The following is a 6,135-nucleotide window of genomic DNA, read 5'->3' as shown; positions in this document are numbered from 1 at the left end:
TATTTCTATTCTTGTAAGAAATCCTCTTTCCTTGGTTATTAAGTACCCCTAAATTATTTCATTACAAAATGTCATGTTACATTAGGATAACCAAATATTTTAACACTTTGAACTTTGGGTAGATGAAGAATGACCATTGCTTTTTAAATAAACAGTTTCTTTTTGTTACAATAAGTGATGCATTTTTCATCTCTACCAATGTTCTGCTCATATAGCAATAAACTGAATTATTCTCGAATATGACAGTTAACAGAAATAAATATGTTACAGCCAAGTGCAGAGAAGATGTATACGCAAGAAACTCTTAATTAAACTAAAAATTTGAGTATTTTTCCCACAACCAAACCCAGTGAACAAGCTTATAGATTTTATTGTTTAAAGTCTGTATTAGTTAAAACTTGAATGTATTGTTAGTATACAGTATTTACTAATTATCATGGGGGGAAATCTTTTTGATAGCTTATGGTTTCCCTTAATGTAACTTTACATGTGATATAAAAAACAATTACTTTGTGTGTGTTTTTTCATGTTTCCTTGCAGTAAAATCGAAACATGAAAGATAAGCTGAAGACTATTAGTAATTTTGTTAAAATTTATTATCTGAGGATTAAAATGTCCTTTTCTTCCGATTTTTCCGTGAAAACTTGGAATATAACCTATTAAAAGCCAACAGAGTTCATGGCATTTATAAACTCATAAAACTGGTTTGGTGATTGATTTTTTTAAAAAACATCTTTCAGGTAATTTAAGGATATTGGAGAATTTGATTATATACATACATATATATATATATATATATATATATGTAATTAGGGATTGGGTATTCAAACAAATTTACTTTGAAAACACCACAATTCAAGTGAGTGATTAGACAATTTAATATGAAGTTATAGATTTTGGATTTTGAATTCTGTTATGGATATATCAGTATAAATATGCAAATAAATTGTTTTCAAAAACTCAGGCTAGAGTGAATGCAAAGTCAAGAAGGCAGACTGCAGTGTAATGGGAAGGAAGTCAAAGTGTTTAAAGCACTTGCAACAGGAAAAGGCGCGTGAACCGGAAGATATCTAGATTTACTATAGTAAATAGTAAGTTCCAGTTTCTCTAAAATGTCGTTTTGGTAGCTAAGTTTTTGTCTTTGAGAATGTAAACTGTCAGCATGTTTTATTTAATGGAGAAAGGGGTTGAGGCAGTGTATATTAGAGCTTTGTACTAAAAGAGTCAAAGTGGGAAAACACCCCTTTTTACATATATTTCAAATTCTTGGATACTTCATATAAAGAAGGTTGGGGGTTTTGTGTATTTAATTAGGGAATTGTAAAGAGTATGTTCTCTTTTTTGTGACTTTCAGTTTAACCTGCTTCATAAGTAGATGATTCTACAATCTGAGGGCTAGAACGATGATTGGAGGTCTATTCGGTTCCCATTTTACAGCTGAGGAAATTGAGGGCAAGGCAGGTCGATACGGGTGTCAGACATACAGTAAGTTCAGTGGCAGGAATAAGATTTGTTTATCACTGAATCGAATCACATAACAATCCTGGGTGGGAGGTAGTAATAAATACTTTTTTTCTATTTTTGGTGATAAGAAAACAGACCCAAGGTAAGGTTTGCCCAGACCCAATATCAATCTTTAAAACAAACAAACAAACAAACCCTACATTTAGGCACTGGCCCATAGCTCAGTTGATGAGAACGTCATCCGTATACATCAAGATTTCCGGTTCAGGGTGGTGGTCTCTGGCCAGGGCACATACGAGAATCAACCAGTGAATGCATAAATAAGTGGAACAACAAATTCATGTTTATCTCTGTCTCTCTGCTCCCTGCAGTCTCCCCTTCCTTCCTCTCTCTCTCTCTCTCTCCCCCCCCCCAACCCTCTCTCAAATCAATAAATAAAACTTTAAAAAAACAAACCCTACATTTATTCTTACCAAATGTTCTGCATGTCATTGAAAGTTAAAGGCGGCAGCCTGGAGGATAGAGACCTTGAAAAAAAATTTTATACCTGGTTCATCTGAGTAACTTTACCGAGGATCTTTTACGAAACAGGTAAAATCAGTTCAATGCGAAAGGCTGGTGGGGAAATTTCTCTTGGGTACTTTCAAAAGCTGGATTCATGGCCCAGCTACACCAGAACCTCCAGGGGCCAACAACCCACTCTTAGCAGCAAGCTAAGAAATTCCTCCTCACGTCAGACTTTAAAAGTCGGTATGGTTCAGATTTGCTTCAAATGAATAATATTTTATCAGTGGGCTTGAGTTTTATTTTTTTGCTTTAGTGAAATTTCAGAGGGTGTGGATGAGAACTGTGTGTCACTGTTTACATACATATGTGTGTGTACACACACACACACACACACACACACACAGGCAAATGTATCTTCCCATGGTGCAGTTGGAACTCCCTCTCCCATCTCCTGGCTGTGGAAGGACAGCTGGAGGCTCCCCCTGCCACAAGCTCTTAGGGGCTCCACCCGGACCGGCGGTGGTCCCTGGCCATAAATCCTCCTGGCTTCCCACCCCTAACAAGATACATGAGCCACATCCTGTTCTAAGAGCTCAAAGTCCTTGGCTGTGCCTTTGAATTAAAAGCTGCACTTAAACAGCGTGTGTACCTGTAAATCCGTTGATCTTCATAAATGGTGGATGCCACAATGGCGCCTGTTTTCTCTGCATGTAGCTGACCCTGCTGTGACCCTGGGTCAGGTTTTTTTTTTTTTTTTCCACCTCCTGGGCCTTTGTTTCCACAGCTGTAACGTGAGTTAAACCATTTATGCCATCCTTTACCTTTGTCACAACAACAGGACACCCAGTAGGCTTGCTACAAATATTTGTGGAATTTAGTTTTCAGGAAAAGGACCAGGACTGGGAATATCCATGAAATTATCGGACCACTTCAGAAAGTTCTATGAACTGCAAGAAGGGAAGGGGTTATTGCCTGACATTGAAAACAATGCAGGGAGGGGTATTTTGTGTATATAGACACCCAGTGTCAGAGAAAAGAGCTAAGCAACAGTTGGTGGGGAAAGCAGAATAAAAATGAAAATCTATCCTAAACGAATCCCTTGCTGATGCCAACCACTAACACAAGCCCCTGTCCTGACTGAAAGCTATATCAAATTTGTCTCTATTTTCACATTTATTTTCTGACTTAATGGAAGATCAGATCCTTGTGCTTCATATGAACTTAGGTAAGAAATTATTGCCATAGTACAGAATTTATGGGTAAAAAGAATTAAAGAGAAAAACAAAAATGTCAAAATTTAAAAACTAATAAATGTCAAATTACTAAATGATCAGTGAGCATGAATGTTTGCTAGTAATTATATTTGGACTTGAAATTGGTTTTCTAACTGCTTCCCTTGATTTCTGAAGAATGGATCAATGTGGATGTTTGAGTTTTATAGGAACAAATTATAGATGGTTAGAACAAAAACTGGAGCCTCTTGAGAACCATTGTTATTCTAGACCAAACTAAAGGTAGATAAAACATCATCAGATTTAGACCATATGTATTGGATTTAAAGAATTTAAACTGCTCAGTTTAAATATCTATGTTAACTTCTATTTCTGGTTGTTTCTCAAAATATTCTGTAAGAATTACTTAGAAACATGACAGACATAAAATTTCCATTTGTGCTGCGGTGACTGTCTCTGGCTTGGGCTTCCTCCCTCTAGAATTGACACATTCATGTGAGCAACATTAAAGAGGAACTTTTCCTTAGAATTAAAGACCTTCAGCATAGTTGCTTCTTCTTGCAAAATAGCTTTAACAGTGGAGCACTTGAAAAACTAGCAAAAATAATGAGAATAGCAGTACTCTAAGAGGAAAAAAAAAAAAGATCCTGCAGATGAATCTTTATTTTCAATATTTGAAATAAACATAGATATAGGATTTAGACTTTAATATTCTGTGGTTATGAGTATCCCTATGCATTTTATTTGTTTAATTCAGTCTCATAGAATGAAGGAGAAAGAAGCTTAATGGAACAAACGGAATGATTTAGGAACCATTTCTTATTTATTTCTCACTTATTTAAAATAAATTGTGAAGCAAAAGAACACCACTCATTGGAGTCTAATGAACGAAAATTTGACGGTGCATTCACCTATGATATTTTAAGTTTCTGCAGACACTAAAATTTTCAGAGTCCAGGCAAATTGTAAGAATATTTCGTTAACACAAATTTTATATTGCGAAAGTAAATGAAGATTCTCAATGATAAGCTAGCAGGAAAGATTATTTGGCTTACTTAGTTTATAACTCCAAGGCTGATAAAAAGAAAAGCCTTTAATCTGGCCCTGCGACTTTGGAGTTACTGATCATGCAACTATAGGGTAAGAGATTTTTATTTTGTAAAACTTTTATTCCACTGCAGAATTTTAAATGAGAAAAGTCATTATGGTCTAAACTCTAATAAAGTTGTTTTAAAACAAGGAAGGCTTGTAAAAGACAAAATTAATTAAAAATTTGAAAAACACAAGAAAGGCAATCACATTTTGGCTTATTTTGCCTTTTAATTCCTGATCTGTCATGTTGTTCATGTTGAAAGTCTCCCATGTCCAGGACACATTAAGAGGTGGACACATTTATATCTTAAACTTACCTTATTCTTCTTTGTTCTTTTTATTCTGTAATACAATAAATTTAGTGTAAAATAATTATGTAGTGAGTCTTTATATTTTAAATTTACATCATTTTTCTTGTTCTTTTTATTTTGTAATACAATGAATTTATGTAAGATAATCATGTATTGAATCTTTATATTTTAAACTTACCTAATTTTTCTTCGTTCTCTTTATTTTGTAATACCATGAATTTAATGTAAGATAATCATGTATCGAGTTTCATAGTTCAGGCTACACTTGTAGGCTGGTCTCAACTGAGTCATTATTTTCCAAGAAGGCTTCCCTGATCCTTGAAACTAGAAATAATCTCCCCGTCCTCTGATGTCAGAATTTTAAAGTGTGAATTTGATATAGCACTTTATATGTTGCAAGACATTTATCATTTAAAAAATTGTTTACACTTACCAGTATATTCTCTATTAGAGTGTAAACTGATTAGTAAATCTGATTTATCTTTGTATATAAGTAAACTTCATGAGTGCAGGGAATTTTTTTTTTTAGGTGTATGTTGCTTACTGCTACTTTTTCAATACTAAAAATGTGCCAGGCACATAGTATATGCTCAATAAATATTTGTTGAATGAATGCATGATACCATCTACATCCAGCCTTCTCTGAAGCAAGTCCTCCATTCACATTGTTGAACATATTTTTTTGTGTGCAAATACATACTTCACCTCACCATCAAATTTTAAAAAAACAAAAAACAACTAGCTACTTTGGGAATGAGACTATAAACTAATTCCTCTGAACCAAATTATATCAAAGCTCTATAATTTTCTTTTTAAAATAATTTTCAATTTTGTAAGGATGATGAAAAATCTTTGGTCCTAATTCATTATCAGTACAATCCTATCAGGTAGAGAACATCCTAAGCTTTTGTCACTTCATACATGGACTAACTTCTAAAAAATAAGAATAGAGAGCAGAATTGAATTCACAGTAAACTTTTTTGGGGTCTACTATGAATGACTTTTGTCACATCTGGCAAAATATATTGAATAAACATGAGGTTTTTAACCTTCCACTTCAAGATAGCTATTATTTTTAGATAGTGAAATATGTGCTTTGATTTTAATGGAATCCTTCATTTTTACATTTCTTCTTTTATAATCCTCACCTGAGGCCAGTTTCTCATTGATTTTCAGAAAGAAGGGAACGGAGGGAGAGAGAGAGAAGCATCAATGTGAGAGAGAAACACATTGCTTCCTGGAGCCCTTACCGAGGATCAAACCCACAAACTAGGTACGTGCCCTACCTGGGAATCGATGCTCCTAGCAACTGAGCCACACTGGCCAGAGCCACATTTCTTTTCTTTTTTTTTTTTAATATATTTTATTGATTTTTTACAGAGAGGAAGGGAGAGGCACAGAGAGTCAGAAACATCGATGAGAGAGAAACATTGACAGAGCTACATTTCTTATTTTTATTATGGGCAATATCAAATAGTAGCATTATCCAAAATGTAGTAGTATGATGCCATAAGGTTTCATGGTGTGGT

This window comes from Eptesicus fuscus, chromosome 14 (assembly GCF_027574615.1).
Source record: "Eptesicus fuscus isolate TK198812 chromosome 14, DD_ASM_mEF_20220401, whole genome shotgun sequence".
Lineage (NCBI taxonomy): Eukaryota > Metazoa > Chordata > Mammalia > Chiroptera > Vespertilionidae > Eptesicus > Eptesicus fuscus.
The sequence above is the reverse complement of the archived record's forward strand: the minus strand, read 5'-3'. Positions refer to the sequence as shown.